The sequence below is a fragment of the Mustela erminea genome, chromosome 17, assembly GCF_009829155.1.
Source record: "Mustela erminea isolate mMusErm1 chromosome 17, mMusErm1.Pri, whole genome shotgun sequence".
Taxonomy (NCBI): domain Eukaryota; kingdom Metazoa; phylum Chordata; class Mammalia; order Carnivora; family Mustelidae; genus Mustela; species Mustela erminea.
Window position 1 is genome coordinate 30,629,106 of NC_045630.1, and position 27,814 is coordinate 30,656,919.

Here is a 27,814-nt window from a genome sequence, read left to right on the forward strand (position 1 = left end):
GTGGCAAATTGTAACTATGATCAGTGTTAACCGATCTCTTTGTAATGACCATTTCATGGCATTGTACCTATATCACATCTTCTGTTGCCCATGTTGGACTCCCAGAGTGCAATATGTCAGTGATCGCTCAACAAAACTGAAAAAAATAAATAAATAAAACTTGAAAGAAAGATATTGAGGGAAAATGAGAGGAAATGCTACTTACACAGTTTTTTTTAAGATTTCTTACTTTTAGGTAATCTTCACGTTCCACGTGGGGTTCAAACTCACAACCCCGAAATCAAGAGTCACACGCTCCACCTACTGAGCCATCCAGTGACACTTTGAACATTGTCATTCAGGCAACAGACAGTTGATGAGACTAGACTGTGTGTCAGGGCTGTCCCGTTAGGTCTCAGGGACACAGATATCCCAAAAGGCAGAACACCATTTCTACCTGCGGAGAGTTCACAGTTTAATGGAGGAAGCAAACATGGGAGGGAAAAAACACAGAATATGGTAAATACTGAAGGGTAGAGCAGACTTTATATTCTAAAACTCAAATATGCAAAAACTATAAATACATTTTCTATAACCAGTCTTTTCTTGTGCTCCATCCCCAGTGACAACATACACACTCCCGGGTTTTTCCAGGAGCCTTAGCCTCAGGCTTTTGGTGGCTGGAAATGTTGCTTTCAGGTAAATATTCACTCATTTTCCAAGTTTAAAAGGTCTACATCCTGTTTCCAGAGGGGCTCTGGCCACACAGCCGCTTCCTTCTCATATGGAAGGGGGACACGGGCAGGGGCACATGTCCTGTCTTGACAGCACCCCACAGGGGCCTATGGTCCACAGGCTGTCCCCTGACCTCTTCTGGACACGGATGTCCCCGCTGTGGCTGGTCCCACCAGTGTCCTGGGCTGCTGTGCCCCAGGGCTGAGGTCCTAGGTGGCTGGCCTTCCTCTGTGTCCTCCTTGGTCCCGACCCCTGGCTCCTTCTTCACGACTGCACCCCTACCCGGCCCACGGAGATTGCAGGACGCAAGGTAGTGTGCAGAACGCGGGGAACCAGAAATATGGCCCAAAGTGCCAGCCCTGCCTAGCGCTCCCATACAGTGTTCATCTCCCAGGGGTGCCCTCATGAAGTCCCAAAGACTGGGGGCCCTAGAACTACAGAAATGAATTTTCTCAGGGTTCTGGGGGCAGGAAGTCTGAAGCCCAGGGCGGGGGTGGTTGGCAGGGGCACACCCCCTCCCAGTCTCTATAGGAGGACTCCCCGCCCCTGGCCCCTTCCAGCCTCTAGTGATTCCCGGCCCTCCTTGGTCTGCAGTGGCATCACCCCACCTCTGCCTCCATCCTGTGTCTCCCCACGTGCCAAAAGCCAGACTTTCTCTCAGCAGGCGGCAGCTTCCCAGGGAAGCAAAGAACTTGCTCACAAGTCCCCAAAGTCCCCAGATCATCAGAGTCATGAGAGCCCCTTGGAGGTTCCAACACTCATCCCACACAGAGCAGCAGATCGTTCAGAGGTCAACTTCCCTCTCCGAATGGGAGGCTGTCCCCCACGTCAAGCAGTTTCTGCAACACGAGCTGTGTGTCCTACAATTAACTCAATTCTGATACTGTATCTCGGGAGATGGCATCAGACCCCACAGGTTCTAGGTTCTGTCCCTCGAGACCCACCCCCCTCCCCGTCTCAGACTCCAAACACAAGTGCAGGCTGTTAGCCCTCCTCCTGACCCACAGGCTGTTGTTAAAAATCAAAGTTCAGCTGAGTACATCCAAAGATCCAACCGGCTTTATCAATGAGCTCACAAACCTGGCAGCACCCCACTCAGCAAGTAGAGGGACCTCTGGGGAGTTTACAAAATGGAAGGTTTTTATAGGCAGGAGAGTGGGACAATAAATTATGAGCAACAAAAAAGATTGTTTCAGGCAAAGTCTTAACAGGTCACAAGATTATAACAAGGATTCAAATGAGCAGCCAGATGAAGAAATACATAGGCTGAGTCTAGAAAGATCCCCAACACAGGAGCTTCTGTCCCCAAGGAGTTTGGAGGAGCACAGATGTGTTCTGTTGCATGAACCTGGAAGCCCTCTGAAGCTCATCCAAAATCCAAAAGGATTTTTGTGGAGGCTTCATTACATAGGCACGATTGATTACAGCATTGGCCATTGGCAATTGAACTCAATCTCCAACCAGATCACTCTCTCAGGAGGTCAGGAGTGGGACTAACATTTCCACCCTCCAGTCACACAGTGCCCACCCTGGGCAACCAGTCCCCAGCCTAAGGTTGCTTAGGGGTTTACAGAAAGTCACCTCATTAGCATCAACTCTAGTGTGGTTGAAAGGGGCTTCTTACGAATAAGAAGGCACCCACTTCAGCTTTATATCTCTCAAGCCTTTCCAGGAACTGAGGATAAAAATCAAGTATTAGAGCAAAAGATGGTCCCATTGCTCTTATCCCTTAGAAAATCCCTTAGAAATTGAATAAAAACCAAATATGCATATTTCAACATCACACTGCCCTATTCCTCCCCCAGCACTGGGAAGGAGGGAAGGACTTTCCTTGTTCATATAAGAACATTCCTACATCAGCTTGGTATCTGGAGTTCTCTCTAGGCTCAGTAAAAAGCCCATGATTTGTGTCGGCCCAGTTGTCTCTCACTATGAAAGGAGAAGGCATAAAGTCTCTAGAAAGCCCTTTTCTCTTCCCACAAAGTCTGTCTTTCAAGACTACTGCCTGATTATAGATTCAAAACAACCAGGGCACCTGGGTGGCTCAGTAGTTAAGCATCGGCCTTCGGCTCAGATCATGATCCCAGGTCTCCCTGCTTGGTGGAGAGTCTGCTTCTCCCTCTCCCTCTGTTTCTCCCCCTGTTCATGCTCTCTCTCTCTCTCTAGCTCTCTCTCTCTCTCTCTGTCAAATAAATAAATAAATAAAATCTTGAAAAATACCCAACTATGGCGCTATGCCTACTGTTCACTGAGACACTGATGGATCAGACACGCAGCTATGGGACTACCAGGAATGGGGACTTTCAGCAACGAAAGAACTATATTGTGATTTCATGCCACCAGTAGCTGGCACACGTATTCGCTGCCTAAGGAATCCCATACGGGACCCCCTGAAGGGACCATGTCTTGCCCATCTTTATTCTCATAAGCATGGCACCTGGCATATGGAGGACACTTGTTCTATGTGTGTTGAATGACTGGGGAGACCTGGAAGGCTTCCTGATAGAGGTGACATTGAGTCAGGCCTTGGAAAATAAACGAGTAGGATTTTGATAGAGGCACATGTGCAGGAAAGGCATTATAAGCAAAGGGCAAAGGACCGAAGGCCTGGAGGCATGACAGCGAGGGCACCTCTTGGAGGCGGAGGACCCCTGTGTGGCCAGTGGGGGTGGGAGATGAGGCCAGAGAGGTAAGCCTCTGATGACGCCGAGTTGGGATTTAACAGGAAGGAAATGGAAGGAAGTGATACAGGCTGAAGACAGAGCGTGCTTCTAGGGTTGTTCGGATGGAGTAATGCCTTACTGGCCTGTGACAGACGACTGGGGAAGCCAGTGAAGGGGTTCAGAGCAAGACTCTCCAAATGGGCCACTTTGGCATGTGGACTCTCTGGGGTAAGGGCAATCAGGATGCAGCAGACTCAGGAGAAACTTCTGCCCCTCCCTGACTACCTAGAGGGATGTAAATTGTGGGTCTTTCCCAGAATCAGAATTATTACTAGAGATCAATTTTATCCAAGTGACCCATCTGAATGAGAGAGCAGACATCTCATTACCAAACAATGGCCTGTGGATGATGGTCCTCCACTTGGAGAGGCCCCAGGCCCCTATCCATCCTTAGTTCAAGACAGCACATGCGGCTCAGTTTACCTCTTCTGTCTTTGAACCTCTCTGTATGTGGGGTTCCAGTAGGCGCAAAATTAAATTTGATTTGTTGCTGTTAACCTGTCTCGTGTCAATGTGATTCTCAGACCAACCAGAAGAAACTCTGAAGGGTAGAGTAAAATTGTTCCTCCCCAACACTAACTTTTCTGGGGGATCCTCCCTGACCTTTGAGGCTGATGCCAGCAGTTGCCATGTCCTTCCCACTCCTACATGTGCCCCTGGCTCGGTCCCTGCCTCCCAGACCTCACGCTGGCCAACCCACACGGACATTTCTGAGACTCCCGTGTTCTCATCTTGCATGAAGGCCAAGAGCTCCACACAGTCAACACCGGTCCTCAAAGTAGGAATATTCCCAAGAAACACATCTCAGGACCAAGAACGGCCTCATCTTTTCAAATCGGTCACTGCAAGTCATAATGCTGACTCGTGTAGCCAAAACATCATGACAAATGATAAATACGCCTGTTCATCAGATTCGAGTTCTGCCATCCTGATGACTGCAGAGTGAATATTTTTACCAGCCTTTCTTTGTTCCATGACAAAAGGATCAGCTTTCCAAACAGGAAGGGTGCACATCAGCACTTTTTCTCTGCCTTTTAATGAAACATTGTCTGCCCCGGCAGTGAGGGTTTGTGATAGAACTGGGTAATTTTCTTCTGGTGCCCAAACGAGACTTAAATCCAGTTTGCTGGAGATCAAGCAGTCCCTTGCTGTCTTATGTAACACCGGATCTCGCACTGTCCAGGAGTCACCGTTATTCCAGGGACAGTCAAGGACAAATCAGAGGTACAGAGGGATTAGGTCTATAGGGGTATTACGTGTCTCTCTGCAACAGAAACTTGAGAATTTTTTTCCTAATGCCTTTGCTCTGCACAGTATAACTCTTTTTCAAAGGAAAGAATTAGACAAAACTGAAGTTGGAGAGTGCAATAAAATAGCTTTTAAAAACATAATGATGATGGTAATGTCAGCTCTAATAGCATGCAAAAATATCCTTTTGAAAAACTGTCCACAAAGAACTCAAATAACCACGTATCCTGTGGAATTATCTCCCCGGAAAAGGCTGTTAATGAGGTTCACGCAGTCACCAGTGAGTGGGGGAGCCCAGCAACGGCTGATGGGGGAGGGGCGCGGAGAGTGGGGAGCGCATGGAGCCTCGCGGCCTGACACCACCAGCAAAGCAGTTTCCAGCCTCCTGGCCCCAGGAAGCTTGAACCAGTCACGGAGGAGTGGCCCAGTGGGACAGTCCACCCAGGAGACCTCTTCCATGCCCCTCAGGAAGCCGCCCTCACCCAAAACTGTGTTCTCTGCGCACGATCTCCACCCTGTGAAAATCTCTCCTTTGCTAAAGCGGGGGGGAGCTCCTTTCTACCTGCTGGATGGGATGTGGGCTCCACTCCGGGCCCGCAGTCGGGGTTTCTGACAGGCCTGACATCACCTCACATCCTCCTTGCTCCTTCACAGAGCCTTTCAAGCGGACCCCCTCTCCCACCTCATGTCCACCCCGCTGAGTCCTGAATCCAAGTTCGACTACACTACAAAGTGGGCTGTTGCCATCAGCTTCCATTGCAGTGTTTTAAAAACAAAAATCCTTGAACAGATTTCTTGGGCTCCACGGGAGATCTCCTGATTCAGAAACTCTGCTGGCGAGGTCCCGGCAGGCCCCAAAGTTCTGCCCCGGTGCCTCGGAGGCATCTGGGTTGAGGGATGGCTGACCGACCACCCTGGTCTCTCATCTCATGAAAGTTGGCTCCTGCCCACTGGTTCCCACTCCCAATGCAGATCTCCTCCTCACTGTGCCACAGCTTGCCCATACTGGTCCCCTTTCTGGTTGTCATTTCCACCCTGGAGCTGGGACTCACGCCACCCGCTCGCCTGACAGGTCCCCCACATACCCAACGAAGACCCACGAACCTCTCCCTAACAAAAACTCACGGTCCTTGGAGACTCATCTCCTGTGTTGCCTCCCTACAGGACCCCGAGGTCACTCAGTGACTGCCCACGGCCAGAAATGCTCCCTCTGTCCCCTGAATTCTTGCAGCACTTGGTAAGTGCCTAGGGAAGGTAGGTACATAGCAGATGGACCAGAAGCGTCCGGGACCAGAGACCCACGTGACTCAGACCCATGTCTTCAAAGGTTAATATGTGTGTGTGTGTGTGTGTGTGTGTGTGTGTGTGTGTTTTAAAAGATTTTATTTATTTATTTATTTATTTATTTGACAGAGAGTGAGAGAGGGAACACAAGCAGAGGCAGTAGAAGAGAGAGAAGCAGATACCCCACTGAGCAGGGAACCCAGCATGGGGCTTGATGCCAGGACCCTAGGATCATGACCTGAGCCAAAGGCAGATGCTTAATGACTGTGCCACCCAGGAGCCCCAAGGTTAAAGTTTTTAACAGCGTATATGAGTTTTGAATTCTCCGTGGTCTGTTCATAGAGACCACCAATGCTCAGAAAATGTGCCGTGTTTTCCCCTGGGGACATGCGGTGGACCTCAGCAACACATGAGCTGGGTCACATGGTGGAGAAGTCAAGTCGAGTCAGATTCTCCTCCCCCCCATCATTCAGAGCAATGCAGGCACAGGACAGGCCTCAGGCTCTTAACCTGCAAGCTTGCATGCTTGACGGTCTCAGTCTTCAGAAAAGCAAACTCTGAAGTTAGTGGGGCTCACGCTTCTTAGAAGGCGTTCGCAACACCTTCTGATTTTGAACAGGTCACTTGTGGTCCCCTGCGCTGACCTTTCCAGGCTTCTCAAAATATTCCTCCCGAACGCATACTCCCTTCTCTCCAAGAGGAATTCAGGTGAACAAAATTCCTTCCATTTCATTACCTACATCTGTAAGGAGGACATTCTGTGGGATCCCGGCACATTGCACATAGGGTATTTCCACATCCAACGCTATTTTAGATGAAAAACTAGTCCGTAGCTAAGTCAGAGAGAAAAGTGACATGTTTTGTCCTTTTCTATCTTTGGAGAACATGCTGGTCACAGCAAATTGTGCTACAGAAAAGCCTGGCCGTGTCCGCCTCTCCCAGAGTCAGAAAATATTTGCCTCTAGAACTTTATGCTAATCCACTAACAAACTCCGGGGCCTGGCCATCTATGGTGTGTGTCTACCAGAAATAGCAGTTAAAATAAATAAATCAGCCCCGGGACAGCTGGGGGAGTGCAAAGAGAGGGTAAAGGAAACCCCAGCCCTCAGCTTTTCAGAGCCAAAAAGCCAAAAAGGATGTTAATTTTATGAATGAAAATGCAAAGATCATCCAGAGAAGAGTCGGCTTCCAGGCCCCCCGCCCCATGCCATCCCCTGTGTCTGATTTTCATGGTCAGTCTTCATCCCTAATGCTTGCACACAGTCCCCATCATCTGGACGTACAAATGTCTGACGTTGCAACCTGGCCCGTCCAGTCTGACTCCAGAGGGGGGAAAAGGCATCAGGACGGGCCATTCAGCTTCCCAGAGTCCTTACCCCAGTGTAATTCAAATATTACAATGTCTGTCTTCCAGGCTTATGAGTGACTCAAAGGTTTTCCCGAAAGTCCCTTAGCAAAGCAGATGAGCTAAATATGACCTTAACAGATCATCTCCCAAGAAAAGAAAAAGGACCCAGTCACCTTTAAAACAGGTTTGGGAGAATAACAATTCTTTTTTCCCCATGATGCGAATAAACCACATAGTCCTATTTTTAGGACCAGTACAATTTACTTCTCCTACAACCTCATGTTAGGAGATAATCAACATGTGTTGGGCTCTTCATATTACCGTCTCAAGAGTAATGATTAGGGGGTTCCTGGGTGGCTCAGTCAGTTAAGTGTCTGCCTTCGGCTTAGGTCATGCTCCCAGGGTCCTGGGATCGAGCCCCACATCGGGTTCCTTGTTCAGCGGGAACCCTGCTTCTCCCTCTCCCACTCTCCCTGCTCATGTTCCTCTCTCGCTGGTTCTGTCTCTGTCAAATAAAAAAATAAAAAATAAAATCTTAAAAAAAAAAAAAAAAAACAATGACTAACGTATTGTGCATCTATTTCTTACACTAGTCAGTCAGTCAAAATACATGGTCAGATTAACCAGCAGAGCAGAGAGTGTGGAAGTGGCCCCAAAGCCAAGGCTTCTCACAAGGGACAGAGGGGGCAGAAGAGTGGGGGTAGGGATTTCCAGTGCTTTCTCCACAACAAGGCCTTTTTTATTTCCAGAAATCTTGGGACTCTGGTTCGGATGGCAGGCTAACCACACTCACTAGCTGCTGTTCCCTTAGAACCCACAAACACAGGAAGGAGGTGTGCAGTTCAGCTAAGCCCTGCGACAAGGTGCCAAGAGCATTCCAGGAAGAAAGGACAGTCTTTTCAACAGACGCCTCTGGAAACCCTGGCTAGCCACATGCAAAAGAGTGAATTTGGATCTTTGCCTTACATCATATAGAAAAATTAACCCAAAAAGGCTTTGGACATCTGGGGACACAGTCCGTTAAGCATCCGACTCTTGGTTTTGGCTCAGGTTGTGATCTCAGGGTCATGAGATCCAGCCCCGCATCAGGCTCTGCACTCAGCAGGGGGTCTGCTAAAGTTTCCCTCTGCCTCTGTTCCTCCCTCCTGCACTCGCACAAGCATTCTCTCTCCCCCTCTCTCAAATAAATAAATCTTTTTTAAAAAATCAAACCAAAAAGGATCAAAGAGCTAAACTTAAGCGCTAAAACCACAGAACGCAGAAAAAACCTAGAGGAAAGTCTCCATGCCTTTGGACTCAGCAGTGATTTCTTGGATATTACACCAAAGACAAAGGCAACAAAAGAAAAAACAGATAAATAGGACTTCATCAAAATTAAAGACTACTGTGCGTCCACAGACACTATAGGAGAGTGAAAAAAAATCCCACAGAATGGGAGAGCATATTTGCAAATCTTATGTCTGATCAGGGATTAATATCCAGAAAAATAAAGAACTCATACAACTCAATAACAAAAAATAAATAAATAAATAAACAGCCCAATTCAAAAATGGGCAAAGGACGTGAGGCCCAGGGGCCGTGGTGAGTGAAATCTCTGTCCTTTGGAGGCTACTCAATATTTAACCGAAGCTGTTCAAGGAGATGATGAGCGGAGGGGCTGGCAGGTGCTAGGCGCTGTTGCTCTAATTCCTCTTTCGCTGTTGGTATCTTAGCACAAAGTCGAGGGACAGTAATCAGTGGCGTCTTTGCACCCCCAGCACTGGCTGGAAGATCGAAGGATGTGCGGGGGCTTCAAAGTCAAGGACTCACGAGGCTTCCCCACCCCCGCTCCCCTGTTCTTGGAACACCCAATGGAACACCCAATGCCTGCTTCTCAATCAATCATCTTCTGGCCCAAAGGTTATAAACGCCGAGGCAATCTGAAAGCATCTGTCCCCCAAGAGGCCCCAAACCAGGGAGAGCTACGAACAGTGCTGACGTTTTAGCCAAAATGGCTCTGACCTTGGTCTCCCCACTCCCCACAGCTGTGATTTTCTCCTTCTGCAACCTTGATGCAACTTGAAAAACATCCGAGCAAATAACCCAAAGTTTTATTATTTCACCCAAAGAGACTTTAGGGAAGTGGCATCCAGGTATGAAACAGAAACAGACAATAGCATTTCTAGGGTTGTTGGGGTGAGGAGGAGGGTTGTCTGGGAGAGGGAGTGAGGGAGAGGAGAAAAAGAAGGCGCCCAGGCCGGGCCTCCAAGGACAACACAGTTCATCCCCTCGCTGCATCACTGAGCACCGACTGTATGCCTATGCCGGGGTCCGTGTGGGAAAAGAAAACAATCCTGTCCAGCGGGCAAAGGGCAGTGTAGAAGCCAAGGGGATAAACGATGTCCTGTGTCCAGGAGACACGGGGGCGGCCACAGGGGCACACATCACCAGACCTGGAGGCTCAGAGAACCTTCCCAGGGGAAGCAATTTCCAACCCCAGACTCCAAATAGGGACTGCCGCTGGCCAGACACAGCTGGGTGAGCAGGGACAGGAAGCAGAGAGAGAAAGTCCCAAGCCGGCCAAGGGCAGGGAGTGAGCACAGGGCAGAAGGACTGCACAGACCAGGGGCCTAGAGCACACAGGGGTGCTGGGTCCAGGCTCTCCAGGGTTCAATGTCCCCTGGGCAAGCCCAGGAAATGTATGTCCTTATCCCTGAAGAGCAGAGTTTCATGACTCATGCACCTGGCCTTGCCTGGATCTCCCACCCTACCCTACGCTTTTGCAACAAGAAAGCCCCTGACCACCACTGTGCTGGGGGCTGGGACATACACAGCTAACCACAAAGACTTAAACCGTCCTTACAAGGCTTGTTTAACATTTTTGCAAGAAGATAACATTTGCAGTGAGCACCCCCGCCCCCCACACACACACTTGTAGGTCCATCACTCATAGAAACATCCCTTCCCCCCAACCCAGAATATGTGGAGAAGAGCCTCCAAGCTTTGCAGAATCTATTTGGGGAAATGTTACCAGTTTCATAGCCTGCTTGTTTTTATTGAGAAACTGATGAGTTTCTGGACCTGTCACGTCCTAATTGGCTCACGCTCAGCGCTCGGGCATCTGGGATGAGCCATGGAAGAGGGGCAGGTGTATGTGGTGGATCTGCCCACCACCTGTTTTTTGTTGTTGTTTTTAAGATTTATTTATTTACAGAGAGAGAGCACTTGTGTGTGACTGGGGGGAAGGAGAGAGAGAATCCCAGACTCTGCGCTCAACACGACCCTGAGACACAACCTGAGCCAAAAGCAAGAGCTGGCCACTCGACCAACTGCGCCCTCCGGGCACCCTGTAGCCACCACCAGAGTCTTCAACACACACACACCCCCACATCCCCCACACCATGCCGCAGGCTCCGCTCACCAGACACTGTCAAGGGCCACCTGAGCTCCATCCACACAGGGTCACCACGCATTGGTTTCCACCATCCATAACAGCTTCTCTTGACCGATAGGGACCTCCCGGTTCGAGGCCGAACATGGGTTCTTGAGGATACCAGTGGAGAGCCGAGGGCAGCTCTGCCATCTGGGGCCAAGGAGGGAAGCCTGAGGCCCCAGACTTCCCAGAGCTAGCCAAATGCTAACACCACCCTCCACTTCGGTCCAGCTCCTCTGGTCACGTTGGCCCAGTTTGTGACGGACCCTCTTCCAGTTAGCCCTAGACATCCTTTTCGACCTCACGGGGAGAAAGAAGCTGGCTTGTCAGGGGCAGGGGCTGAGGGTGGGAGTGGAGGAAGCTCAGCATCTGGTCTGTCTTCTGGTCTCCACAAGCCCAGCTCATGGGCTCCATGCAGAGACGGTCCTGGCAGACATAAGAGCGGATTATTCTCTTACTAATAATGAACGCCACAGTTAAAGCTAACTCGTTCTCTGCTTTCGTCGTCTTAGAGAACCAGCTGCGTTCCATACTAGTAGTAGCTGTTGCCTCTACCACTCTGGGCCACCAGCGCCCCGCACAGAGCAGGCATGCACACACGCCCACTGATGCTAGATGGTGGAGAGGCGGCACCAGAGCCTGCTCGTTCAGAAAAGGAAGTTTCGAGAAACCAAGATCTAGATGCACAGGCAGGAACCACCCCTCCAGGGCACAGCTCAACATGAGGCTGCCCAGGGGGCCATCCCATCCAACAAATGATGACCCATTCATACCCCATGGATGCTTCCACTGTGGGGACCCATTCCTCCCCAGAATCCCACCTGAGGCTCCCCTGTGGGAAAAACATAGGTTCACCTAATAGATTCGGTTTGAGAGTCTGTCCTCTTTGTGGGAAGACATGTGGAGACGTCACTCGGCAGGGGACACCAGGAGGGACCAGATGGCTGGGAGATGAGAGGCTATTCTCAATCCAGGGCCAACGGAAAGCTGGAAGCCAGAGCCCAAATTTAGTTTGAAACCTGGTACCCAACCGTATAAAGTTAGCAACTCCCTTGAACCATCTGTCCATCCCTAGCACGGAAAGGAGCCTCAGAATCTAGCTGGCCCCTCCGACCCGCCGTCCACACCGTCACCATCCACAGAGCCTCGAGGCCGAGGGACCAACCAACCAAGCAAGTGGCGGCCGAGCAGAAGGGCCTTCAAGTTCTTTGGAAGCTTTGGGATTCCAACCCCTCTGCCACTCTGCTCTTCCTGCCACCAAATCCCCTTCCCGCTCCGCAGCCTGAGGCGAGAGCACACACACGCGCGCGCCCGTACCCCCACGTAAAGGTCCCGAAGTGTTCTTGTCCTTCTGCCGACCCAGCTACGACGGTCCTTCCTTCTCATGGGTGTGCTCCTCCCCACATCATGTCCTGGGGTCTCCCTTCTGTGACACAGCCCCGCCCACTGACCCATCGTGGAGTCCTCTCCGTGGCCCACCCCAAGCCACCCTCCACGTGCCTGACCAATGAGCCCCAGCCACGCCCCATCTCCGTCTCAGCCGCCACCACCTGACCTACTGCTAGGACTAGATGCGACCTAACTCATCAGTCCTTCCGCTGACCCTGCAGCCCTCGGAAAGACGTCAGGAGTGGGGCCTGACACGAAGACCGAACAGAAAGGGACACGTGGGATCCCCTCAACTTCTTCCCTTCCTCCATGCAGAAGGCCCTGCTGGAGAAGGGTCCGGGGCAGATGTGCCCAGTGAACGGTGGACGCCCAGGTCAAATGTAATTTATTACCTTACTTCTCCCACAAAATCCCCTGAACTGGCATAGAGCTGAAGCTATCACGGGTCCCCACCGAGCCCCTGCTCTGAGGCACAGTGACCGAGTCCAACCCCAGAGCTGCCTCAGCGCCCGTCCTCCCTGCTCTGCACCCCTCCAGCCACTTCTGCCCATTCTTCCTTCAGAAAGCCAGTCCCCTGTGCCAGCCTTTATCACCGCAGCTCCCTTAGCCCGCTCCCCCTGCCCCAGGTCAGTTGGGGCCTCCAGGAAGCAGATGCCAGGTGGGGGCTAGACACACAAGCATCAGCGGGGCAGGTGACCATGGTGGATGGGAGGGTGGCGGGAACAGGAGGAGGCAGGGAGCCTGGGCCCGTGGAGGACAGGACTGGGTACAGGAGGAGGCAGGGAGCCCTCGGACCGCGGTGCAAGCCCGAGAAAGCCTCAGTTGACCGATGGCAGTCTCCAAGCAAAGGTCCCACCAGGGTCCTCCTCTGAGTAGAGGGGCAGAGACTATCTGGTTCCGGTGCCCTCCCTGTGCTCAATCGCTAAGTGGGGACAGCCAGGGGCAGCATGGCCTCATCATAAACACCAGCCTAATGGGGGAAAGATATTTTTTCAATAAAGGCACTGGGCCAGTGAGATTTACATAACGGAAAAAAACCTGAAACTTCACTGCCCCCCCCCACCATTCTCAAAAATCAGGTCCACCTGGGGGCGTCTGGGTGGCTCAGTCCATTAAGCTTCTAGAAGATTCTTCATTTTGGCTCAGGCCATGATCTCGGGGTCATAGGATCCTTCCCTGCCCCAACCCCGGCTCCCCACTGATTGCGGTGTCTGTTTTTTTCCCTCTTCCTCTGCCCCTCCCCCAGCTTATGCATTCTCTCTCTAAAATAAATAAATAAATCTTTTTTTAAAAAAACCAGGTCCATGTGTATTATAAACCCAACTCTGAGAGAAAAGATAAATTAACAGGACAGGAAGCAACAAGTGTTGGAGAGGATGTAGAGAAAGGGGAGACCCTCTTACCCTGTTGGTGGGAATACCAGGTGGTGCAGCCACTTTGGAAACAGTGTGGAGATTCCTTAAGAAATTAAAAATTGAGCTACCCTACGACCCTGCAATTGCACTACTGGGTATTTACCCCAAAGACATGGACGTAGTGAAAAGAAGGGCCATCTGTACCCCAATGTTCATAGTAGAAATGACCATGGTTGCCAAACTGTGGAAAGAACCACGATGCCCTTCAGCGGACAAATGGATGAAGAAGATGTGGTCCATATACACTACGGAGTACTATGCCTCCACCAGAAAGGATGAATACCCAACTTTTGTAGCAACATGGACAGGACTGGAAGGGATTATGCTGAGTGAAATAAGTCATGCAGAGAGAGTCAATTATCATATGGTTTCACTTATTTGTGGAGCATAAGGAATAACATGGAGGACATTCAGAGATGGAGAGGAGAAGTGAGTTGGGGGAAATCGGAGGGGGAGATGAAGCACCGAGAGACTTGTAGACTCTGAGAAACAAACTGAGGGTTTGGGAGGAAAGGGGGGTGGGGGGTAGGTGAGCCTGGTGGTGGGTATTAAGGAGGGCATGGAGCACTGGGTGTGGTGCATAAACAATGAATCTTGCAACATGAAAAAAATAAAATTAAATTTTTTTAAAAGACCAAATATATATATATATATATACATATATATATATATATTTGGAAGATTTAAAGAAAAGCAAAGTTTCAGCATTTAGGAAAGAATACAGGAGAATGTATATATGACCAAGAAAGGAAACCTACAAATTATAAAGGAAAAGAAAGATTCATTGGAATACACCAAATTAAGAATTCTGGTTTATCAGCGTTCTGAACTTCTGCTTTGATAAGCAGAGGCAAGTGAAAAGCCAAGCCGCTGTGGGAGAAAGTGGTTTCAACACCTAGAACTGAGAAGGGGCTCACAAACACACCAATACAAAATCACCAAAAGTCAATGAAAAAAAATACGGCCAGAGAACCCAGTAGAGAAAAAGCCAAGACACTGGAACAGGTCCTACGAGAGGACCTCCGAACTCACAGAAAACACTGAGTGCCACTCATCAGGAGGAAAATGCACACAGAAACCACAGTGACACATCACTCTATGTCCACCTGGACGGTGAATGTCAGGAAGATGGGTGACCCCAGCGCTGGAAATAATGTGGGGCAACAAGAGCTCCCATTGTCACTGGAGGGCGTGCAAAATGGTGTAGTCGCATCAGAAGCTGTTTGCATTACAGACCTGCAGTCACCCTGTGGCCCTAAGATTCCAGTCTTGAGTAGGGAAGTACCAAGAAGTTATTACATAACCCGCGACACGTACAGTGTCACATATGGGAACGCTCACGGCAGCATCCCTGGAGTGAGGCGGGTGTTGGTCAGGAGTCAGGCGGATAAACAGTGTCTGGTGTGTTCACCTGAGAGCACACCCTGTGGACACTGTTTAGAGCTACACCTGAACGATTGGGTGAATTTCTCAAATATGGTGCAGGTGGAAATGCACTCTCTGAGTATAAAAAGTTCAAAATCAGGTAACAAATACAGTGTTTAAGGATTCATCCTCAAGTGGTAAAATACTGAAAAACAAAAAAAAGCAAAGACGTGATAACCATGAAAGTCAGGATAGTGGCTGCTTCAAGGGAGAGGCAAAGGGTGTACCTGGAGGGGGCACGTGGGGGTTTTCGGAGTGCTGCCACTTTTCCCCCGAGCACTGGCTTCATAATAATTTGAAAATCTTACTGTTATCTTTCATGCATTTTCCTCTTTTTTACTGTACTGCAAGACTTATTTATTTATTTTAGAGAGACAATGGGAGTGGGAGCAAGTGGAGGGAAGGGCAGAGGGAGAAGAATCTCCAAGCAGACTTCCCGCTGACCACGGAGCCAGACGCCAGGTTCAATCTCAGGACCTGAGATCATGACCTGAGCTAAAACTCGGGCTCAGTCTCTCAACTGACGGAGCTACTCAGGTGCCCCTTATGTATTTTGCTTATTTGTGTTATATTTCACGCCTTTTTTTTTTAAGATTTTATTTATTTATTCAGGAAAGACAGAGGGAGAGAGGGCACAAGCAGGGGGAGCAGCAGGCAGAGGGAGAAGCAGACTCCCCGTGGAGAAGGGAGCCTGATGTGGGACTCAATCCCAGGACTCTGGGATCATGAGCTGAGCTGAAGGCAGATGTAAACTGACTGAGCCACCCAGGTGCCCTTTCACAACTTCAAATACACACGCACATGTGCGCACACACACACACACACACACACACACACACACACACATATATTTAAATGTGTTTCTTTAAAATGAAACACAAAATAGGAGGAGCCTGTAGATGTAGACAGACCTGGCTGGTGCTTCTGAGGGCTCCCACCCCTTATCTGACGGTTAAGAGGTGAAGATCGTTCCACAGTGTGGACATAAGGACCAGTCACAGGTTAGTTTCATGATATGATACAGCATTTTTATCTCTCTCTTCCTGAAACCAAAGAAGTACTATTAGTGGACACATCGTCTGCAGCAGAAGCGGCCCAACACCCCAGCTGGACAGAGAGTGAGGCGGACGTGCCTCACATCCGGGCCACTCATGCCGCTTCGTTTCCCCCTGACAGACAACCGGCCTCACCCAGGTCCCCGCCGCACCTCTGGGCAGGGGCGCTTCCAGCACTCTGATCGTGACCGGTACATTGGGAGGTCCCTTTTCACCCACAGACATTTGTTTCTTAATGAAAACGACATGCAGATGTTAACATGTATTATGGTCGTCCTCGCTCACGGCAGTATAACGAACTACCTTTTACGAGCTGAAAATGATGGGCCTACTGTGCAGAAGGTGCTGCAAGGGGTAGAAATAAGACTGAAGAACACTCCGTTCTCGGCTTCTCCCCAGCCTGGTCTCACCGTCTCTCTCCGGGTCAATAAATGACTCATGGGGCACCTGGGTGGCTCCGTGGGTTAAGCGTCTGCCTTCAGCTCGGGTCATGATCTCAGGGTCCAGGGACCAAGCCCCACACTGGGCTCCCTCCTTGGCGGAGAGCCTGCTTCTCCCTCTCCTTCGCCCCAGCTTGTGAATCTCTCTCTCAAATGAATAAATCTTTAAAAATAAAATGCTTCATTACATGTCTACAAAATGTAATAATATTATGTCAACCTCATTTGCTAAATTAATATTCATAACAGTGTCATTACATCTAGAAACAATGACAAGAATTCCAGATATGAATGAGGGATCACAGTCAATCATGAATTAAGTGAACTGTTCACAGCCAGATTACTTCAAAGGCAAATTATTTTTAAAACATCATCGAAGTATTTATAGCAAAAATTTACATTTAATGTAGCATTTTATTTGTTTTAATGTTGTAGGCTAAGGCCTCAGAAAGAAAGAGTTCCTTGGATCTTTGAACAGGCCTGGCCAGTGTCGTCCTGAATCCACAATGAAGGGCCACTGAAGCCATCAGTAAGTCCAGCTCTCTGCACAATGACCAAAACACTGTTGGTCTTCCAACGTCCAAACTTCTGTGATTACGAGCAAAGGATCCAGAGTCAGACTGCCCGTGTTCGAACCTTCACTCTGTACTTCGCCTTGTGTCTTTAGGCAAGTCAACCTCTCTGAGCCTCATTTCCCTCTGTAAAATAAGAAGCCGAATAGAACCCACTTTAAGAGCCTGGGAGAAGCAGCCAAGTTAATACATGCACAGCACAGGCAAACTGCCCAGCCTAAAGCAAGTGTGGAATAAATGTGTCATTCATGGAAATCTGGGATCTGCTGTGGGATCTGCATCCCACAGCCTTATTACCGTGTAAGCATTTTCATGGCTTTCCAAAGCGAGTGTTTGCCAGGGGGACAGAGACACTCCTTCCCCCACATTCCTCGGGATGTGGTGAGGGTGCCTGGGGCAGGCAGATCCTGGAGGGCTTTCAGGGCAGGGCGCAGCATGGCGCTGAGCAGAGAGCTAGAAATCTGGGGCACAGACCCTCTTAGTGGAGCGCCTCACTCTGTTGGCTCTCCAGTGGTTCCCAGCCCCCCTGTGGTGGGTGATTTATGCCTGCAGAGAGAAAAAGGAGAATTTTTGCAGAACTACATGATTAATTAATCAACAGCTGAGTAGTTGTTCTGCAGCAATTGGATGTTTCCTACAGAGGAATCAATTACTTGAATGCCAGTTTAGTGTTTTATAGGCCCTTAAAACATCAAGACGATTCTTTATACACATCCATTTTGTTCTGGGGAAATGAAGAGAGGGAGGGAAAAACAGAAGGAAGGAAAAGCTAGAACCAAAGGATTTGTAGTATGAGCTCATGTGTGCAGGAAAGAAACCACACTCCACATTTGTGCGAGTTATGTGTATAAATAGGTAGAAAAAAGAATAGGTAGAAAAAAGACTGGAAGAGTGCCCAAGACATGTTCCACAGCATCATCTCTGCTGGGGGGGAGCAGACCATCCCACAGGGGCTGTGATGGGAGTCCATGGGGGAGTGGGAGCTCCAGGGTCCTGCACAGACACCCCCGACCCATAGAAAGAGAGAAGACTTGGGTGAATCAGCAGGGTCCCCTGAGCCTCCAGGTGAACTCACGCGTCCACACCCCAGTGGAGGTCCCACAACCCAGAGGTGGGTATGGAAGGGAACAGTAAGGGATCCTTGCCAGGAGAGAAGAAACCCCCCGCTGCACCTTACAGGCTGACGAGCAGCACTGGGCAAAGAAGGCAGGAAAGGGGCCAGCGGGCTGGAGGCTCACTTGGCTGTGACAGTCCCCAAAGAGCAAGCCCATCTTCACACCTGTGTCCAGCAGAACGGCCAAGAGGCTAGGACTCTGACAGTGACCTGCACTCTCTCTGTCTAGCGTTCCAGATGGGTGATGTCTGCGGGCCATGGCAGCCTCAGCAGCCCTGTCATCAGCAGTGTGTCTGTCTCCTAGAGCCGCGGGGAGCTTGGGTCGCCAGAAGCCCACCGCTCCACTAAGCCTCCTGCTCTTCTGGCAGACAGGCCCCCAATGTTCTCTCGCCAGCACCATGCCCTCAGCACTACCCTCAAGGATGAATAAGAGACAAACAACTATGGTTCAGCGGGTTTGGGGTCTATGACAGCAGGAAGAGCAGGGGAGTGCACGGCAAGAGCCCCTGACCCTGCCTAGAGTGGAAGGAGCAATCAGGAGGCAATCACCCCCGGGCAGAGCCTGGGAAAGAGGGGAACCAGGAGAAGGGTTGGAGCTGATGCGGACAAACGGGGATGAATGTCCACACACCGTGTCCCCTGCTGCCAACGTGCCTGAACCCAAACCTCACAGGTGGCTGGCTGTACTGTGATCTCTGCCACACATCACACAGGACGTCACCCACTGTTCTCTGGCCCCAGCATTGTTTGAGCTCCATTTGAATACATATGTGACTATGGGCAAACGTGGCTGGTCCCTAATAGAAGAAGCCTGTGACCCCGGCCCCCCAGGAAGCTGTAGGTTCTGCTGTCAGGAGGCTTCGCTGAGAATGGGCGATAACCAAGTAAAGTTGTTCACACATGCTCTGAGCACTCATCCTCCGTCGTCCACTCCAGAAACTGGAAACTTAACGCTCAATATACTTGTCTTGGGATTTTAATATGCATTTTCCTTCCCTCCCCTTCCCACTCACTCATGTCTGCCTTTGCTGTGACTCGGGTCATGCCTTGCAATATCAAGCAGACTCCAACAGGTTTCCAAATCAGCTTTTTAAATTTTTTTTAACTCTTAGTTATTTGTTTGAGAGAGAGAGAGGGCGAGCAGGCATGCGCACGAGGCGGGGGAGGGGCAGAGGGAAGAGCAGGCTCCCCACGCAGCCGGGAGGGTACCCGATGCGGGGCTAGATCGCAGGATCCCAGAATCACTACCTGAGCTGAAAGCAGACACTTAACCAACTGAGCCACCCACGCACCCCCAAATCTCCTTTTTTTTAAAGAACAGATGGAACATGAGTCTAGATCTAGGCATTCAGGTGCCAAAGAACTGGAGGAGGTCAGGGAAACTTTTCACTTCCCCTGACCAGTACCCACTGAACATCTTGGTATAAGATGTGTTAAATACTAAGTAGAGAGCAAGTCCGACAGCCGGTATTTCTCACAACAGGGACAATCAGAAACAGCAAGACCACTATACAAAAGGGAACAAGCAGAACGAGTCAGAAACGAGGAACAAATGACAGGTCGGCATTCACAGAAAGAAAAGGTCATTGTCAGAGAGACAACTACGTTCCCCCAAACTGAAAGAGTAAACTCTAAGTCAGTTCTTAAAGGGTGAGATTTGAAAGGTACAAAAACTACCCTAAAGATCAAGTATTCCTGGGGCCCAACCCTGGCTAATTAAGCAAATTCTTGCTGAATTGTTACAGAGCCAAAGTTGAAGCAGAGAAAATGACACAAAAATTGTAGGGATCACAGGTCGCCTGGGGGCTCAGTCGGTTCAGTGTCTGCCTTCAGCTCAGGTCATGATCCCGGGATCCTATGATTCCGCATCAGGCTCCACGCTCAGTGGGGAGTCTGCTGCTTCCTCTGCTGCTCCCCCTGCTTGTGCACTCTCACTTGCTCTCTCAAATAAATAAATAAAATCTTTAAAAAAAAAAAGAAAGTAGGGATCAGATTAGCGAATACCCAGACTCCACGGCTGTCAGAGGCAGCTGCTGGTGGGGGCTCTCACTCAGGATACCTGCGAGCAGAGATGCCTTTGCGCACACACCCCAAGTGCGCACAGTAGGGACATCTCCACATTGCAGGTGGGTGCTCTGAACCCGAGGTCTTCAAGTGTTTTAAATGTACAATAACAGATGTTGGCAAGGACGTGGATGAGAAAAGGGAGACCTTGTGCACTGTGGGTGAGAATGCAGACGGGTACAGCTGTTGTGGACAACAGAATAGAGCATTCTGTTAGTTAGAAATAGAGCTACCCTATGATCCAGTAATTCCAAGGCTGGGAATTTACCTAAAGAATACGAAAACACTAATTCAAAAAGATATATATGCCCCTATGCGGTCAACTGCAGTATTGTTTACAATAACCAAATTATGGAAGCGGCCCAAGTGTCCATCAGTAGATGAATGGATAAAGAAGATGTGGCATATCACAATAGAATATTACTCAGCCATGAAAAAGAATGAAATCTTGCCATTTGCAGCAACATGAGTGGACCTAGAGGATACAATGCTAAGTGACACAGTCCGTCAAAGACATATACCACCTGATCTCACTCATATGTGGAATTAAGAAGCAACACAAAGAGAAAAAGATTTTTAAAAAAGACTCTTAAATACAGGGAACTAAATGGGATCTGGGGATTAAGACTACACTTATGATGAGCACTGAGTATTATACAGAATGCTGAATCATTATATTATACACCTGAAACTAATAGAACACTGTATGTTATTACACTTGAATTTTTTAAAAAATGGTTAAAAAAAAAAGTAAAACTCACTCCCACAGCCACCTTGTTATGATTGCACAGAAACTGCCCATTAAAATGTGACTTGTTGGGGCACCTGGTTGGCTCAGTCAGTTAAGCTTCCCACTCTTGATTTGACTCAGGTCATGATCTCAAGGTCGTGAGATTGAGCCCTGTGTGGGGCTCCATGCTCAATACAGAGTCTGCTGGAGATTCTCCCTCTTCCTCTGCCTCTGCCCCTCCCTGACCACTTGTTCTCTCTCTCTCTCTCTCTCTCTCTCTATATATATATATATATATATATATATATCTTTCTTTCAAATAAATAGGTAAAATCTTTAAAATTTGACCTGTTGTGTTAAGTTTTCTATTGAGACGCAATGCACTGACCAGAGAACATCAGTGTCTTGGTCTCTAAAGGAGCTAAATTATTCATTATCAATGAACAAAATCATGTACTAGATTCCTTATGAATCTATTGTGAAATTGGGCAATAAGTATCCACCCCACACAGACTGATCCATTCTAAGGGTACAAGTCAATGCAAATTTGCCAAGGTAAATGGCATGAGCACTCTGTAATGAAATGAAGAATCAAAATAATGAATTCATGCATGGAGAAGCCAAGGTATTAAATAAAAAAAAAAAAACTAGTGGTACTCTGGTTTCAGTTAAACATAGAAATCCTGGTAACTACAGTTATAAAATATGACAAAAGCACTATAAATCTTGGAAGAAGTGTTACACAATTCTAAAATAATAATAATTTGATGATAATATATTGGGGAAAAATTTCACAACATGCCAAAGCCAGAAGATTGAAAAGGGAGGTGCTGTTGGAGTATAATTTTTTCCCATTTCACAAGGAGAGTCGAGACACTGATTCATTTATGAAGATTGATAGGTTAGGAAATGTAAGTTTAATATATTATTTAAAGGAAAAAAGTTAACTAGAGCTCAGATGGAGAAATAGAGACTAGATTTACCTCCTGCATGAACCAACTAAGAAAACAGACAAACTCTATGAAACTATGGTGTTAAGACACCGGAAGGTAGGCAGTGAAGGACGGTGACCTCTGAGAGGCAGAATGTGAGTCCAACATTGGCCTACCGTCCTGTCTTCCTTGAGTTCCTGGGCTATGGCTCAGAGACTGGGGAGGAGAATGGGGGCAGAGTCCCATGGTCTCCCTGAGCTGAGGACACAGATATGGAAGTACAGGAGGGCCGAGACAGCCCTAGTATTCCAGGACCAAGTAGCAAAGATGAGAGAGTTGTACATAGAAAGAGCTCAGACGATCTACAGAAAGTCCTCCTCCAGGCATCAGCTGAGTACTGACCAGCTCCTATGTGTGAAGAAACTAAGGCCAGGCAAAGAAACTCAAGAAAAGCTTAGAAAGAACAAGACTTGGAGGTTCCACAATGACAGCTGTTCTTACCAGCCAGAGTGAGAACTCATGATAACTCACGGCACCTCAGTCGAGTATGCAGAAGGTCTGTGTCAGGAATCGAGGGAAATTCTCCCCAGATTAAATGCTGCTTCATCCCATTTAACAGATATTAAAGAAAACTGGAAAGTATCCAACTGGTAACTTCACCACATACCAAAATAAAGTTCGATAATATTTAGAGGAAATGCAAAAGTATCCAGGACCCAAAATGGTAAAATTAAGTGTCTGGCATCCAATAAAAAATTACAAAGTATGCAAAAAGGCAGGAAAATATAATTTATAACAAGGAGAAAAATCTATGAACTGAAACATCCAGAAATCACAAAAATAATAGAATTGGTGGGCATGGCTATAAAAACACTTGTTATAACTGTATTTCATATGATCAAAAGGAATCCTTTCCTCATACACTGATCTAGAACCCTCAGAATCCTTTCCTGTGTATGATGATCTATAACTCACAGAATCCTTTCCTAGGATGCATGCTGATCTAGAAACCTCATAATCCTTTCCTACATATGCTGATCTAGAACTCTCAGAATCCTTTCCTACATACAGTGATCTAGAATCCTCAGAATACTTCCCTGCATATGCTGATCTAGACCATCAGAATCCTTTCTATATACACTCTCCCAGTTCATGCCAGAGAATGGTGTAGAAGTCTTGGCCCCTCACTTCTCCAGCCAGGCTATGGTAGGACTCAACCTTATTTACTGGCCTGGTGACATTGTCTTGAAGAAGAAGTGCTATCCTTTAACAGAGAGGAACAGGTTACTTCTGCGGGCCCAGAAGGTTCAGAGGGACCTAGAGATTCAAGATTTTACTGACCCAGATGTCCCCACTGCATGCGTCAGGATTCCACTCTGCCCCACTCAAGGCCCTGCCCTTGGTGTAGTAGACTTGACAGAACTGAGAATTCAGCCCTCTCTCAGACACCTGCTACTCTTCCAATTAAGTTCTCAGCCATTTGGTGAGGCTTCATGCTTGGCCTTAATAGGTGATTACGTTTAGCCTTCATTGTCTTTCTTCAATGCACTGATTGCCCCTGTCATCAACCCTCCAGTTCTAGCTTCCTTTTCCAGATTACTACTTACTTCCTCCTTTACTGACAAATGCCTGCCATATTACCCTGTCCAGTGCATTTGTTCCAGCTGACCCCAGTTAAAGTTTTGATGGCTTCATCACTACAGCACCCCAGAGCATCATACAAGCTCCCCCCATCAGTGACAGACATCTCCTGGCCAGTAGGATGGAGGGCGATCAATACAGGTGTCCAGCACAGGTTTGCTGAATGGATGGTACAAAATGTATATGGCTGACTGGACGGATGGAGTTCCATTGAATTCCACCTGGTTAGCCTGAGAAATAACTGAAAAACACTGGCATTTCCTCACCAAAAATTTTCCTTTAATAAGAATACGAGGCAATCAACAGAGATAGAAAAAGCAATTCTTTTTTTTTTTTTCCCAAAAAGATTTATTTATTTATTTGGGAGAGAGAGAGCATGAACAGGGAGAGGGGCAGGAGAGGGAGAGAGAGAATCCCAAACAGACTCCCCACAGAGCCCAGAGCCTGACATGGGGCTCAATCTCATGACTCCAAGTTCACAACCTGAGCTGAAACCAAGAATTAGACACTTAGCCAACTGAGCCATCCAGGTGCCCCAAAAGAACAATTCCTTGGAGGACTTCTTGTTTCTCAGTAATTGACAGTGAATTAGTGAAGTCACAAATTAAAATGAACAGTTCTTAACCAAATATATTATGACCATGAAACCCTAATCAGTCAGCATCAGATTCAGCATCTGAATGGTTGCTTCAGAAGGGCCCAAGGAGACTTTTTTTCCTCCAGGCCCCGGGCACCCAGAGGGTCAAACGTGTCTACTCCCAGCACTGCCTCCTTTAAGATTTATGGTGCAAGAACCAGCCAAAGCCCAGGAAAGAAAAGGGAAAAGATGGAATTTCTTAACATTGAAGCCTCTAGCATTGTTTCCAGACCAATTCAGAGTTACAGGGCCCCCTCTGTTCTTTCCTACTCATTTATCAAATTGCCAGAGAAGCTAAAACATCTCCAAACATCGCTGTTCTGAATTTTGATGTTTTTTTCATTCAGCCTTCAGCATGGAGACGGCCTTGCAGGTGTGAACACAGGTAGCCCTAGCTACTCACCCATCCTGGAGCCATCGATGACTCCTTCAACGATCTGATTACGTGGCTGAATGTCTTCCTTCTGGCTGACGACTGTCACAGGCTTTGTTGCTAAAAATCCATGCTCTGTCTAGAGCTATGCTATGCCCTGCATCACATGTGCCCCATCTCTGCCTCTTTGGGAAAGATGCTCTATGGGGGCCACAGGTGGACAATGGGACATTGTCACAGATTCCAGCACACTGATTTGTCAGAGCTGAGTCTTCTGCTGACCTTAGTTCCACGGGAGTTGGAGGACACATCTGGATCGGGACCAGAGGGACTGTGTGAAGTAAGGCACCATTGGCAGTTGGGCATGCATTCATAAATGTTTGTGAGCATCCACGACGAGCCAGAGCGGCCAACACTACACAGGTCCTGCCTTCTAGAAGCTTCTAGTGGGGAGAACGTATGTCTATACATATAAACGTAATATACAATAAACTGCAGGAAGATCTATGAGGGTTTAGGTCCAGGAAGTTCTGAGAGGGAGCACAGCATGATCTGCTCTAGTCTGGGAGGAAGAGGAAGGCTTGCCGGGGGACCCAGAGTCTGGGCCACTCACAGCCTGTGGCCTCGCAGCCAATACTCGCCTGCTCCACCTCCTCCCCATCCCAGGGCAGAAGCCTGAAGACTGCATTTTGGACTCCCCTGACAGCTGGTTCTGCGCTGGAAGGCACTGGAAGGAGACGGGAAAGCGGGAGGCAGGGAGAGGTGGTCTTCATCGTGATGCTGGGGGTGTGGCAACTAAGCAGCAGGGTGGCCGTGGGCTCGGGCAACACCATACTCTTGTCTGCACATCCAGCCCCAGGGGCAGACGGCCTTCCTGAAACTGCCAACGTTTGAATCAGTCCTTCTTCCCCTTTCTGGCTCCCACTGTGACAAGACCTTTGTTACCAAATTCCCTCCCTTTAAAAACCTAGAGCAGTTTATGCTCCCCAACTAAACTAACACTCAGCTCCTAATGCAGCCCAGCAAATGGACCCAAAGATAGGAATTGGGATTGGTTATTGGGGGTGCCTTGGCTCGAGTGTAGTGACTTGCTTGATGCCAGTGGGAGACGCGATACTGGCGTCCGTGCTATGCAGTTGCCAATGGTCACCTAAATTCTCACTGCTGTCTGCTTGGGAGGAAGTGCTCCAGAAGGCAAGGCTTGAAGAGAGCCAGCATGGCCTAACTGAGCATTTGGGTGGAAATGATGAAGATAAAGGGCTCTGGATGGGCTGGCTGTTTCAGAACACTGAGTTCCCAGGGAAAATGACAGCTCCAAGCTTTACCATCTCAGCTGATGTCAAGGCTAGAGACCCATAAAGCCTTTCCAATCGTGAAAGAGAACCTCATGTCTCTCACAGCTGTGGAGCCAATCTACTAAAAAGTCAGACCTCAAATCTGATCTTGTAAGTTGCAGAATTATGATTAACAGGCTCCCTGGGGCTCTTCTGTGACCTGTGATCTAGAACCAACCAACCTGTGATCTAGAACCAATCAACCAACCAATCGACCTGCTGTTCTAGGTCTTGGATATTGAGGTGCACAAGACCAGAAGCTCTCCCACCTGCAGAGAAGTCCATGTGCAGATCTGAGGAAAGGCATTCCCAGCAGAGTGTGAGGCCTTGGCAGGAAGCCAGCATGGTGAGTATGAGGGCCAGGGTCAGGCCAGAGCAAACAAAGAGGAGCACAGAGAGACAGGGCGCCAGAGAGGCCAGTAAGGACTTCCTTCATTCTGGGACATTCTGGATTAACAGAAGCCAGCTGGAGGTGTTAAGCATGTGGTATACTGCAGATCTGACACTAACCACCCAGAATCTGCACAGACCCCTGGGGTTCAAGGGCACAGCCCCCAGGAAGGCTGTCATTACTTCAGCACCAGTGCGGGTTCAGGGTCCTGAGGCCACCCACACTTCTAACCTACTAGGTACAAATTCAGGGGATTCTATGGCCCCCTCAGCTCTCAGGAAAGCTCTACACTTCTGATTACAGTTGCACATATAGGGTACAAATCGAGACCAGCCACATGAAAAGCCACATAAAACCAGGTCTGAGTCCTCTCCCCAGGGACCCAGGTTTATGTCACCAAGCAGGGCAGCTTGCCTGAGCCTCCATGTCCAGAGAGTCTGCTGGGGCTTCATCAGCATGGGCACAGCTGATTGAATCGTTGACCCACATGGATGAACTGTGTCTTCAACACCTATCTCCTCCCCCAAGGGCAGGCTGACCTCCGTGGCTCACAGCCCAACTATCTCTCTGATCACATGGTGAGTGTTTCTGATGTGGTCTGTCCCCATCCCGAGGCATCCTGTTAGCATAAACTATCAAGACCCACCACGAAAAACAATGGCACTCCATCACTTGGGAAATCCTAAGGGTTTAGAAGCTCTGTGATAGGAACCTGGGACAAAGACCAGAGGAATTCTTTATTCTAGAACAGCAGGAGAGTATCGTGCTCTGAGTTAAATTTCAGAAAGATCATTGCAGCTGCTCCATGGAGGGGTGGACTGTAGGCGTGACAGTGGAGCCTACAGTGGCCTTCCCACCACACAGTCCTGAGCAGACGCCATTTTCCAAACCGGGTTCTCCCGCCTTCCCATTGATTCTGGGAGCTACATATACGCTGGTAACGAGTCATTTCTGCTCAGGTTCACCAGGGTTGGTTTCTGTAGTTCTCTACCAAGAACCCTGAGCATTGCTTGCCTTTTTACCATTAGGCTCCCATGGTCTCTCTTCCACAGAACAGAATGCAGTCGACCCTCCTTTCCTGAGTCGACACATTCCATTTCCAGACACTCAGTCTGCGGGTCAGTCCCATGTCCTCTCTTTGCCCAGTCAAGGGTCGCTCTTCAGAAGGCAGGGCCACATAACACAAATATCTTTGCTAGGATCTCCTGTGCCTAAATTATTATAGGGAGAGCAGATACCCCAAACTTTGCTTCCTATGAGTATGGGGAATGCAGACAGCCAGGGAAGAGAGTGCATGAATTTCAAGAAGGAAACCGAGCTGATCCTGGAAGGGTTGTAGCATTTGCCGAGAACAGGAAGGATTCAGGCCACGTCACAGCAGAGGGATCTGATAGGAGGCGGGGGGCATGGCCTGGCCAGGAAGGGGGAGGCCCTATGATGGAGGCTGGAACACTCGGCCAGAAAGGTTCAACTTGCCAAGAAAACAGGAAACCACCAAATCTTTGTATGGAGAAGGGTATGATGGAAGTATCATCTCAGCAGTGGTAGCAAGGTGGGTTGGAAGTGCTGGTGA

At 48.8% G+C, this 27,814-nt stretch overlaps 1 long non-coding RNA gene across 3 annotated transcripts in view; it reads right to left on the reverse strand.

The window, feature by feature from the left end:
* Positions 1-16,595: 16,595 nt before the first annotated feature.
* LOC116576648 overlaps positions 16,596-27,814 on the reverse strand; it is a 70,261-nt gene continuing 59,042 nt past the window's right edge. Inside the window, exons 6-7 of one of the 3 annotated variants that reach the window (XR_004280240.1) lie at positions 17,500-17,502; positions 16,596-17,151 (exon numbers count right to left, since the gene is read on the reverse strand). This is a non-coding gene — a long non-coding RNA (uncharacterized LOC116576648). Of the gene's footprint in view, positions 17,572-27,814 lie in introns of all 3 variants that reach the window. The other 2 variants (XR_004280242.1, XR_004280241.1) reach the window with 2 other exon arrangements.